The sequence below is a fragment of the Scyliorhinus torazame genome, chromosome 4 (genome assembly GCF_047496885.1).
Source record: "Scyliorhinus torazame isolate Kashiwa2021f chromosome 4, sScyTor2.1, whole genome shotgun sequence".
In the NCBI taxonomy this organism is placed as follows: domain Eukaryota; kingdom Metazoa; phylum Chordata; class Chondrichthyes; order Carcharhiniformes; family Scyliorhinidae; genus Scyliorhinus; species Scyliorhinus torazame.
Genome location: NC_092710.1, coordinates 356,605,427 through 356,617,473, shown reverse-complemented (window position 1 = coordinate 356,617,473; position 12,047 = coordinate 356,605,427).

Here is a 12,047-nt window from a genome sequence, read left to right as displayed (position 1 = left end):
TCTCGCTGCCTGTCTCTCTTTAAGTGTTAGTCTCTCTGAACCTCTCTCCCTGCCTGTCTCTCTCTGTGAGAGCGCTAGTCTCTCTCTGACTCTCTCTCTCTCTCTCTCTGTGAGTATTAGTCTCTCTCTAACTCTCTCTCCCTGCCTGTCTCTCTCTGTGAGAGTGTTAGTCTCTCTCTCCCTGCCTCTCTCTCTCTGTGAGAGTTTTAGTCTCTCTGACTCTCTCACCCTGCCCGTCTCTCTCTGTGAGAGTGTTAGTCTCTCTCTGACTCTCTCTCTCTCTCTCTGTGAGAGTGTTAGTCTCTCTCTGACTCTCTCTCCCTGCCTGTCTCTCTATGTGAGAGTGTTAGTCTCTCTCTGACTCTCTCCCTGTCTCTCTCTGTGAGAGTGTTAGTGTCTCTCTGACTCTCACTCTCTCTCTCTGTGAGAGTGTTAGTCTCTCTCTGACTCTCTCTCCCTGCCTGTCTCTCTCTGTGAGAGTGTTAGTCTCTCTCTGACTCTCTCTCCCTGCCTGTCTCTCTCTGTGACAGTGTCAGTCTCTCTCTGACTCTCTCTCTCTGCCTGTCTCTCTCTGTGAGAGTGTTAGTCTCTCTCTGTCTCTCACTGCCTGTCTGTCTCTGTGAGAGTGTGTTAGTCTCTCTCTGTCTCTCTCTCCCTGCCTGTCTCTCTGAGAGAGTGTTAGTCTCTCTTACTCTCTCTCCCTGCCTGTCTCTCTCTGTGAGAGTGTTAGTCTCTCTTTGACTCTCTCTCTCTGCCTGTCTCTCTGAGAGAGTGTTAGTCTCTCTCTGACTCTCTCTCTCTGCCTATCTCTCTCTGTGAGAGAGTTAGTCTCTCTCTGTCTCTCTCTCCCTGTCTCTTTCTGTGAGAGTGTTAGTCTCTCTCTGACTCTCTCTCCCTGCCTGTCTCTCTGAGAGAGTGTTAGTCTCTCTCTGACTCTCTATCCCTGCCTGTCTCTCTCTGTGAGAGTGTTATTCTCTCTGACTCTCTCTCCCTGCCTGTCTCTCTCTGTGAGAGTGTTAGTCTCTCTATGACTCTCTCTCCCTGCCTGTCTCTCTCTGTGAGAGTGTTAATCTCTCTCTCCCTGCCTGTCTCTCTGAGAGAGTGTTAGTCTCTCTCTGACTCTCTCTCCCTGCCTGTCCCTCTGAGAGAGTGTTAGTGTCTCTCTGACTCTCTCTCTCTGCCTATCTCTCTCTGTGAGAGTGTTAGTCTCTCTGTCTCTTTCTCCCTGCCTGTCTCTCTGAGAGAGTGTTAGTCTCTCTGACTCTCTCTCCCTGCCTGTCTCTCTCTGTGATAGTGTTAGTCTCTATTTGACTCTCTCTCCCTGCCGGTCTCTCTCTGCGAGAGTGTCAGTCTCTCTCTGACTTTCTCTCGCTGCCTGTCTCTCTCTGTGAGAGTGCTAGTCTCTCTCTGACTCTCTCTCTCTCTCTGTGAGAATGTTTGTGCCTCTCTGAATCTCTCCCCCTGCCTGTCTCTCTGTGAGAGTGTTAGTCTCTCTCTGACTCTCTCTCTCTCCCTGCCTGTTTCTCTGTGTGAGAGTGTTAGTCTCTCTCTGACTCTCTCTCCCTGCCTGTCCCACTCTGTGAGAGTGTTAGTCTCTCTCTGACCCTCTCTCCCTGCCTGTCTCTCTCGGTGAGAGTGTTAGACTCTCTCTGACTCTCTCTCGCTGCCTGTCTCTCTTTAAGTGTTAGTCTCTCTGAACCTCTCTCCCTGCCTGTCTCTGTGAGAGTGTGAGTCTCTCTCTGACTCTCTGTCCCTGCCTGTCTCTCTCTGTGAGAGCGCTAGTCTCTCTCTGACTCTCTCTCTCTCTCTCTCTGTGAGTATTAGTCTCTCTCTAACTCTCTCTCCCTGCCTGTCTCTCTCTGTGAGAGTGTTAGTCTCTCTCTCCCTGCCTCTCTCTCTCTGTGAGAGTTTTAGTCTCTCTGACTCTCTCACCCTGCCCGTCTCTCTCTGTGAGAGTGTTAGTCTCTCTCTGACTCTCTCTCTCTCTCTCTGTGAGAGTGTTAGTCTCTCTCTGACTCTCTCTCCCTGCCTGTCTCTCTATGTGAGAGTGTTAGTCTCTCTCTGACTCTCTCCCTGTCTCTCTCTGTGAGAGTGTTAGTGTCTCTCTGACTCTCACTCTCTCTCTCTGTGAGAGTGTTAGTCTCTCTCTGACTCTCTCTCCCTGCCTGTCTCTCTCTGTGAGAGTGTTAGTCTCTCTCTGACTCTCTCTCCCTGCCTGTCTCTCTCTGTGAGAGTGTCAGTCTCTCTCTGACTCTCTCTCTCTGCCTGTCTCTCTCTGTGAGAGTGTTAGTCTCTCTCTGTCTCTCACTCCCTGTCTGTCTCTGTGAGAGTGTGTTAGTCTCTCTCTGTCTCTCTCTCCCTGCCTGTCTCTCTCTGTGAGAGTGTTAGTCTCTCTTTGACTCTCTCTCTCTGCCTGTCTCTCTGAGAGAGTGTTAGTCTCTCTCTGACTCTCTCTCTCTGCCTATCTCTCTCTGTGAGAGAGTTAGTCTCTCTCTGTCTCTCTCTCCCTGTCTCTTTCTGTGAGAGTGTTAGTCTCTCTCTGACTCTCTCTCCCTGCCTGTCTCTCTCTGTGAGAGTGTTAGTCTCTCTCTGACTCTCTCTCCCTACCTGTCTCTCTCTGTGAGAGTGTTAGTCTCTCTCTGACTCTCTCTCCCTGCCTGTCTCTCTCTGTGAGATTGTTAGTCTCTCTCTGACTCTCTCTCCCTGCCTGTCTCTCTGAGAGAGTGTTAGTCTCTCTCTGACTCTCTCTCCCTGCCTGTCTCTCTCTGTGAGAGTGTTATTCTCTCTGACTCTCTCTCCCTGCCTGTCTCTCTCTGTGAGAGTGTTAGTCTCTCTGACTCTCTCACCCTGCCTGTCTCTCTCTGTGAGAGTGTTAATCTCTCTCTCCCTGCCTGTCTCTCTGAGAGAGTGTTAGTCTCTCTCTGACTCTCTCTCCCTGCCTGTCTCTCTCTGTGAGAGTGTTAGTCTCTCTCTGACTCTCTCTCCCTGCCTGTCCCTCTGAGAGAGTGTTAGTCTCTCTCTGTCTCTCTCTCCCTGCCTGTCTCTCTCTGTGAGAGTGTTAGTCTCTCTATGACTCTCTCTCCCTGCCTGTCTCTCTCTGTGAGAGTGTTAATCTCTCTCTCCCTGCCTGTCTCTCTGAGAGAGTGTTAGTCTCTCTCTGACTCTCTCTCCCTGCCTGTCTCTCTCTGTGAGAGTGTTAGTCTCTCTCTGACTCTCTCTCCCTGCCTGTCCCTCTGAGACAGTGTTAGTGTCTCTCTGACTCTCTCTCTCTGCCTATCTCTCTCTGTGAGAGAGTTAGTCTCTCTCTGTCTTTCTCTCCCTGTCTCTCTCTGTGAGATTGTTGGTCTCTCTCTGTCTCTCTCTTCCTGCCTCTCTATGTGAGAGTGTTAGTCTGTCTCTGACTCTCCCCCTCTCCCTGTGAGAGTGTTAGTCTCTCTCTGACTCTCTCTCCCTGCCTGTCTCTCTCTGTGAGAGTGTTAGTCTCTCTCACCCTGCCCGTCTCTCTCTGTGAGAGTGTTAGTCTCTCTCTGACTCTCTCTCCCTCCCTGTCTCTCTATGTGAGAGTGTGAGTCTCTCTCTGACTCTCTCCCTGTCTCTCTGAGAGAGTTTTAGTCTCTCTGTCTCTCTCTCCCTCCCTCTCTCGGTGAGAGTGTTAGTCTCTCTCTGACTCTCTCTCTCTGTGAGAATGTTAGTCTCTCTCTGACTCCCTCTCCCTGCCTGTCTCTCTGAGAGAGCGTTAGTCTCTCTCTGACTCTCTCTCCCTGCCTGTCTCTCTGTGAGAGTGTTAGTCTCTCTCTGACTCTCTCCCCCTGCCTGTCTCTCTCTGTGAGAGTGTTAGTCTCTCTCTGACTCTCTCTCCCTGGCTGTCTCTCTGTGAGAGTGTTCGTTTCTCTCTGACCCTCTCTCCCTGCCTGTCTCTCTCTGTGAGAGTGTTAGTCTCTCTCTGACTCTCTCTCCCTGCGTGTCTCTCTCTGTGAGAGTGTTAGTCTCTCTCTAACTCTCTCTCCCTGCCTGTCTCTCTCTGTGAGAGTGTTAGTCTCTCTCTAACTCTCTTTTCCTGCCTGTCTCTCTCTGTGAGAGTGTTAGTCTCTCTCTAACTCTCTCTTCCTGCCTGTCTCTCTCTGCGAGAGTGTCAGTCTCTCTCTGAATTTCTCTCGCTGCCTCTCGGTGTGAGTGTTAGTCTCAATCTGACTCTCTCTCCCTGCCTGTCTCTCTCTGTGAGAGTGGTAGTCTCTCTCTGACTCTCTCTCTGCCTGTCTTTCTCTGTGAGAGTGTTAGTCTCTCTCTGACTCTCTCTCCCTGCCTGTCTCTCTCAGAGAGAGTTAGTCTCTCTGACTCTCTCTCCCTGCCTGTCTCTCTCTGTGAGAGTGTTAGTCTCTCTCTGTGTGTTAGTCTCTCTGACTCTCTCTCCCTGCCTGTCTCTCTCTGTGAGAGTGTTAGTCTCTCTCTGACTCTCTCCCTCTCCCTGTCTCACTCTGTGAGAGTGGTAGTCTCTCTGACTCTCTCTCCCTGCCTGTATCTCACTGTGATAGTGTTAGTCTCTCTCTGACTCTCTCTCCCTGCCTGTCCCTCTCTGTGAGAGTGTTAGTCTCTCTGACTCTCTCTCCCTGCCTGTCTCTCTCTGTGAGAGTGTTAGTCTCTCTGATTCTCTCTGCCTGCCTGTCTCTCTCTGTGAGAGTGTTAGTCTCTCTCTGACTCTCTCTCCCTGCCTGTCTCTCTCTGAGAGAGTGTTAGTCTCTCTGACTCTCTCTCCCTGCCTGTCTCTCTCTGCGAGAGTGTCAGTCTCTCTCTGACTTTCTCTCGCTGCCTGTCTCTCTCTGTGAGAGTGCTAGTCTCTCTCTGACTCTCTCTCTCTCTCTCTGTGAGAATGTTTGTGTCTCTCTGAATCTCTCCCCCTGCCTGTCTCTCTCTGAGAGAGTGTTAGTCTCTGTCTGTGAGAGTGTTAGTCTCTCTCTGACTCTCTCTCCCTGCCTGTCTCTCTGTGAGAGTGTTAGTCTCTCTCTGACTCTCTCTCTCTCCCTGCCTGTTTCTCTGTGTGAGAGTGTTAGTCTCTCTCTGACCCGCTCTCCCTGCCTGTCTCTATCGGTGAGAGTGTTAGACTCTCTCTGACTCTCTCTCGCTGCCTGTCTCTCTGTAAGTGTTAGTCTCTCTGAACCTCTCTCCCTGCCTGTCTCTGTGAGAGTGTTAGTCTCTCTCTGACTCTCTGTCCCTGCCTGTCTCTCTCTGTGAGAGCGCTAGTCTCTCTCTGACTCTCTCTCTCTCTCTCTGTGAGTATTAGTCTCTCTCTAACTCTCTCTCCCTGCCTGTCTCTCTCTGTGAGAGTGTTAGTCTCTCTCTCCCTGCCTGTCTCTCTCTGTGAGAGTGTTAGTCTCTCTCTCCCTGCCTGTCTCTCTCTGTGAGAGTGTTCGTCTCTCTGACTCTCTCTCCCCGCCTGTCTCTCTCTGTGAGAGTGTTAGTCTCTCTCTGACTCTCTCTCCCTGCCTGTCTCTCTCTGTGAGAGTGTTAGTCTCTCTCTGACTCTCTCTCTCTGCCCGTCTCTCTCTGTGAGAGTGTTAGTCTCTCTCTGACTCTCTCTCCCTGCCTGTCTCTCTGAGAGAGTTTTAGTCTCTCTGACTCTCTCACCCTGCCCGTCTCTCTCTGTGAGAGTGTTAGTCTCTCTCTGACTCTCTCTCCATCCCTGTCTCTCTATGTGAGAGTGTTAGTCTCTCTCTGACTTTCTCTCGCTGCCTATCTCTCTCTATGAGAGTGCTAGTCTCTCTCTGACTCTCTCTCTCTGTGAGAATGTTAGTCTCTCTCTGACCCTCTCTCCCTGCCTGTCTCTCTCTGTGAGAGTGTTAGTCTCTCTCTGACACTCTCTCCCTGCCTGTCTCTCTCTGTGAGAGTGTTAGTCTCTCTCTGACTCTCTCCCCCTGCCTGTCTCTCTCTGTGAGAGTGTTAGTCTCTCTCTGACTCTCTCTCCCTGCCTGTCTCTCTCTGTGAGAGTGTTAGTCTCTCACGGACTCTCTCTCCCTGTCTCTCTGTGAGAGTGTTAGTCTCTCTCTGACTCTCTCTCGCTGCCTCTCTCTCTCGGTGAGAGTGCTAGTCTCTCTCTGACTCTCTCTCCCTGCCTGTCTCTCTGTGAGAGTGTTAGTCTCTCTCTGACTCTCTCTCCCTGCCTGTCTCTCTCTGTGAGAGTGTTAGTCTCTCTCTGACTCTCTCTCGCTGCCTCTCTCTCTCGGTGAGAGTGTTAGTCTCTCTCTGACTCTCTCTCCCTGCCTGTCTCTCTGAGAGAGTGTTAGTGTCTCTCTGACTCTCTCTCTCTGCCTATCTCTCTCTGTGAGAGAGTTAGTCTCTCTCTGTCTCTCTCTCCCTGTCTCTCTCTGTGAGATTGTTGGTCTCTCTCTGTCTCTCTCTCCCTGTCTCTCTATGTGAGAGTGTTAGTCTGTCTCTGACTCTCCCCCTCTCCCTGTCTCTCTGTGAGAGAGTTAGTCTCTCTCTGACTCCCTCGAGCTGTCTCTCTGTGAGAGAGTTTGTCTCTCTCTGACTCTCTCACCCTGCCTGTCTCTCTCTGTGAGAGTGTTAGTCTCTCTCTGACTCTCTCTCCCTCCCTGTCTCTCTATGTGAGAGTGTTAGTCTCTCTCTGTCTCTCTCCCTGTCTCTCTGAGAGAGTTTTAGTCTCTCTGTCTCTCTCTCCCTCCCTCTCTCTGTGAGAGTGTTAGTCTCTCTCTGACTCTCTCCCTGCCTGTCTCTCTCTGTGAGAGTGTTAGAACTCTCTGACACTCTCTCGCTGCCTATCTCTGTCTATGAGAGTGCTAGTCTCTCCCTGACTCTCTCTCTCTGTGAGAATGTTAGTCTCTCTCTGACTCTCTCTCCCTGCCTGAGAGAGTGTTAGTCTCTGTCTGACTCTCTCTCCCTGCCTGTCTCTCTGTGAGAGTGTTAGTCTCTCTCTGACTCTCTCCCCCTGCCTGTCTCTCTCTGTGAGAGTGTTAGTCTCTCTGACTCTCTCTCCCTGCCTGTCTCTCTGTGAGAGTGTTAGTCTCTCTCTGACCCTCTCTCCCTGCCTGTCTCTCTCTGTGAGGGTGTTAGTCTCTCTCTGACTCCCTCTCCCTGCCTGTCTCTCTCTGTGAGCGTGTTAGTCTCTCTCTAACTCTCTCCCCCTGCCTGTCTCTCTCTGTGAGAGTGTTAGTCTCTCTCTAACTCTCTCTTCCTGCCTGTCTCTCTCTGACTCTCTCTCTCTCTCTCTGTGAGAATGTTTGTCTCTCTCTGACTCTCTCCCCCTGCCTGTCTCTCTCTGAGAGAGTGTTAGTCTCTCTCTGACTCTCTCTCCCTGCCTGTCTCTCTGTGAGAGTGTTAGTCTCTCGCTGACTCTCTCTCCCTGCCTGTCTCGCTCTGTGAGAGTGTTCTTCTCTCTGACTCTCTCTCCCTGTCTCTCTCTGTGAGAGTATTAGTCTCTCTCTAACTCTCTCTCCCTGCCTGTCTCTCTCTGTGGGAGTGTTAGTCTCTCTCTCCCTGCCTGTCTCTCTCTGTGAGAGTGTTAGTCTCTCTGACTCTCTCTCCCCGCCTGTCTCTCTCTGTGAGAGTGTTAGTCTCTCATTGACTCTCCCTCCCTGCCTGTCTCTCTCTGTGAGAGTGTTAGTCTCTCTCTGACTCTCTCTCCCTGCCTGTCTCTCTCTGTGAGAGTGTTAGTCTGTCTCTGACTCTCTCTCCCTGCCTGTCTCTCTGAGAGAGTGTTAGTCTCTCTCTGACTCTCTCTCCCTGCCTGTCTCTCTCTGTGAGAGTGTTAGTCTCTCTCTGACTCTCTCTCCCTGCCTGTCTCTCTGAGAGAGTGTTTGTGTCTCTCTGACTCTCTCTCTCCCTGTCTCTCTCTGTGAGAGTGTTAGTCTCTCTCTGACTCTCTCTCCCTGCCTGTCTCTCTGAGAGAGTGTTAGTCTCTCTGACTCTCTCTCCCTGCCTGTCTCTCTCTGTGAGAGTGTTAGTCTCTCTCTCCCTGCCTGTCTCTCTCTGTGAGAGTGTTAGTCTCTCTGACTCTCTCTCCCCGCCTGTCTCTCTCTGTGAGAGTGGAATTCTCTCTGACTCTCTCTCCCTGCCTGTCTCTCTGAGAGAGTGTTAGTCTCTCTAACTCTCTCTCCCTGCCTGTCTCTCTCTGTGAGAGTGTTAGTCTCTCTCTACCTGCCTGTCTCTCTCTGTGAGAGTGTTAGTCTCTCTGACTCTCTCTCCCCGCCTGTCTCTCTCTGTGAGAGTGTAATTCTCTCTGACTCTCTCTACCTGCCTGTCTCTCTCTGTGAGAGTGTTAGTCTCTCTCTGACTCTCTCTCCCTGCCTGTCTCTCTCTGTGAGAGTGTTAGTCTCTCTCTGACTCTCTCTCCCTGCCTGTCTCTCTGAGAGAGTGTTAGTCTCTCTCTGACTCTCTCTCCCTGCCTGTCTCTCTCTGTGGGAGTGTTAGTCTCTCTCTGTCTCTCTCTCTCCCTGTCTCTCTCTGTGAGAGTGTTAGTCTCTCTCTGACTCTCTCTCCCTGCCTGTCTCTCTGAGAGAGTGTTAGTCTCTCTGACTCTCTCTCCCTGCCTGTCTCTCTCTGTGAGAGTGTTAGTCTCTCTCTCCCTGCCTGTCTCTCTCTGTGAGAGTGTTAGTCTCTCTGACTCTCTCTCCCCGCCTGTCTCTCTCTGTGAGAGTGGAATTCTCTCTGACTCTCTCTCCCTGCCTGTCTCTCTGAGAGAGTGTTAGTCTCTCTAACTCTCTCTCCCTGCCTGTCTCTCTCTGTGAGAGTGTTAGTCTCTCTCTCCCTGCCTGTCTCTCTCTGTGAGAGTGTTAGTCTCTCTGACTCTCTCCCCGCCTGTCTCTCTCTGTGAGAGTGTAATTCTCTCTGACTCTCTCTCCCTGCCTGTCTCTCTCTGTGAGAGTGTTAGTCTCTCTCTGACTCTCTCTCCCTGCCTGTCTCTCTCTGTGAGAGTGTTAGTCTCTCTCTCCCTGCCTGTCTCTCTGAGAGAGTGTTAGTCTCTCTCTGACTCTCTCTCCCTGCCTGTCTCTCTCTGTGGGAGTGCTAGTCTCTCTCTGACTCTCTCTCCCTGCCTGTCTCTCTGAGAGAGTGTTCGTGTCTCTCTGACTCTCTCTCTCTGCCTATCTCTCTCTGTGAGAGAGTTAGTCTCTCTCTGTCTCTCTCTCCCTGTCTCTCTCTGTGAGATTGTTTGTCTCTCTCTGTCTCTCTCTCTGTCTCTCTGAGAGAGAGTTAGTCTCTCTCTGACTCTCTCTCCCTCCCCGTCTCTCTATGTGAGAGTGTTAGTCTCTCTCTGACTCTCTCCCTGTCTCTCTGAGAGAGTTTTAGTCTCTCTGTCTCTCTCTCCCTCCCTCTCTCTGTGAGAGTGTTAGTCTCTCTCTGACTCTCTCCCTGCCTGTCTCTCTCTGTGAGAGTGTTAGTCTCTCTCTGACTTTCTCTCGCTGCCTATCTCTCTCTGTGAGAGTGCTAGTCTCTCTCTGACTCTCTCTCTGTTTGAGAATGTTAGTCTCTCTGTGACTCTCTCCCTGCCTGTCTCTCTGTGAGAGTGTTAGTCTCTCTCTGACTCTCTCCCCCTGCCTGTCTCTCTCTGTGAGCGTGTTAGTCTCTCTCTGACTCTCTCTCCCTCCCTGTCTCTCTCTGTGAGAGTGTTAGTCTCTCTCTGACTCTCACTCCCTGCCTGTCTCTCTCTGTGAGAGAGTTAGTCGATCTGACTCTCTCTCTCCCTGCCTGTCTCTCTCTGTGAGAGTGTTAGTCTCTCTGACTCTCTCTCCCTGCCTGTCTCTCTCTGTGAGAGTGTTAGTCTCTCTCTGACTCTCTCTCCCTACCTGTCTCTCTCTGTGAGAGTGTTAGTCTCTCTGACTCTCTCTCCCTGCCTGTCTCTCTCTGTGAGAGTGTTAGTCTCTCTCTGACTCTCTCTCCCTGCCTGTCTCTCTCTGTGAGATTGTTTGTCTCTCTCTGTCTCTCTCTCTGTCTCTCTATGTCAGAGTGTTAGTCTGTCTCTGACTCTCCCCCTCTCCCTGTCTCTCTGTGAGAGAGTTAGTCTCTCTCTGACTCTCTGTCCCTCCCCGTCTCTCTATGTGAGAGTGTTAGTCTCTCTCTGACTCTCTCCCTGTCTCTCTGAGAGAGTTTTAGTCTCTCTGTCTCTCTCTCCCTCCCTCTCTCTGTGAGAGTGTTAGTCTCTCTCTGACTCTCTCCCTGCCTGTCTCTCTCTGTGAGAGTGTTAGTCTCTCTCTGACTTTCTCTCGCTGCCTATCTCTCTCTGTGAGAGTGCTAGTCTCTCTCTGACTCTCTCTCTGTTTGAGAATGTTAGTCTCTCTCTGACTCTCTCCCTGCCTGTCTCTCTGTGAGAGTGTTAGTCTCTCTCTGACTCTCTCCCCCTGCCTGTCTCTCTCTGTGAGCGTGTTAGTCTCTCTCTGACTCTCTCTCCCTCCCTGTCTCTCTCTGTGAGAGTGTTAGTCTCTCTCTGACTCTCACTCCCTGCCTGTCTCTCTCTGTGAGAGAGTTAGTCGATCTGACTCTCTCTCTCCCTGCCTGTCTCTCTCTGTGAGAGTGTTAGTCTCTCTGACTCTCTCTCCCTGCCTGTCTCTCTCTGTGAGAGTGTTAGTCTCTCTCTGACTCTCTCTCCCTACCTGTCTCTCTCTGTGAGAGTGTTAGTCTCTCTGACTCTCTCTCCCTGCCTGTCTCTCTCTGTGAGAGTGTTAGTCTCTCTCTGACTCTCTCTCTCTGTGAGAGTGTTAGTCTCTCTCTGTCTCGCTCTCCCTGTCTCTCTCTGTGAGAGTGTTAGTCTGTCTCTGACTCTCCCCCTCTCCCTGTCTCTCTGTGAGAGAGTTAGTCTCTCTCTGACTCTCTCTCCCTGCCTGTCTCTCTCTGTGAGAGTGTTAGTCTCTCTCTGACTCTCTCCCTGTGTCTCTGAGAGAGTTTTAGTCTCTCTGACTCTCTCTCCCTGCCTGTCTGTCTCTCTCTGTGAGAGTGTTAGTCTCTCTCTGACTCTCTCTCCCTGCCTGTCTCTCTATGTGAGAGTGTTAGTCTCTCTCTGACTCTCTCTCCCTGCCTGTCTCTCTTTGTGAGTGTTAGTCTCTCTGTACCTCCCTGTCTCTCTCTGTGAGAGTGTTAGTCACACCCTGACTTTCTCTCGCTGCCTGTCTCTCTCTGTGAGAGTGTTAGTCTCTCTCTCCCTGCCTGTCTCTCTGTGAGAGTGCTAGTCTCTCTCTGACCCTCTCTCCCTGCCTGTCTCACTCTGTGAGAGTGTTACTCTCTCTCTGACTCTCTCTCTCTGCCTGTCTCTCTCTGTGAGAGTGTTAGTCTCTCTCTAACTCTCTCTCCCTGCCTGTCTCTCTCTGTGAGAGTGTTAGTCTCTCTCTAACTCTCTCTCCCTGCCTGTCTCTCTCTGTGGGAGTGTTAGTCTCTCTCTGACTCTCTCTCCCTGCCTGTCTCTCTGAGAGAGTGTTCGTGTCTCTCTGACTCTCTCTCTCTGCCTATCTCTCTCTGTGAGAGAGTTAGTCTCTCTCTGTCTCTCTCTCCCTGTCTCTCTCTGTGAGATTGTTTGTCTCTCTCTGTCTCTCTCTCTGTCTCTCTATGTCAGAGTGTTAGTCTGTCTCTGACTCTCCCCCTCTCCCTGTCTCTCTGTGAGAGAGTTAGTCTCTCTCTGACTCTCTCTCCCTCCCCGTCTCTCTATGTGAGAGTGTTAGTCTCTCTCTGACTCTCTCCCTGTCTCTCTGAGAGAGTTTTAGTCTCTCTGTCTCTCTCTCCCTCCCTCTCTCTGTGAGAGTGTTAGTCTCTCTCTGACTCTCTCCCTGCCTGTCTCTCTCTGTGAGAGTGTTAGTCTCTCTCTGACTTTCTCTCGCTGCCTATCTCTCTCTGTGAGAGTGCTAGTCTCTCTCTGACTCTCTCTCTGTTTGAGAATGTTAGTCTCTCTGTGACTCTCTCCCTGCCTGTCTCTCTGTGAGAGTGTTAGTCTCTCTCTGACTCTCTCCCCCTGCCTGTCTCTCTCTGTGAGCGTGTTAGTCTCTCTCTGACTCTCTCTCCCTCCCTGTCTCTCTCTGTGAGCGTGTTAGTCTCTCTCTGACTCTCTCTCCCTC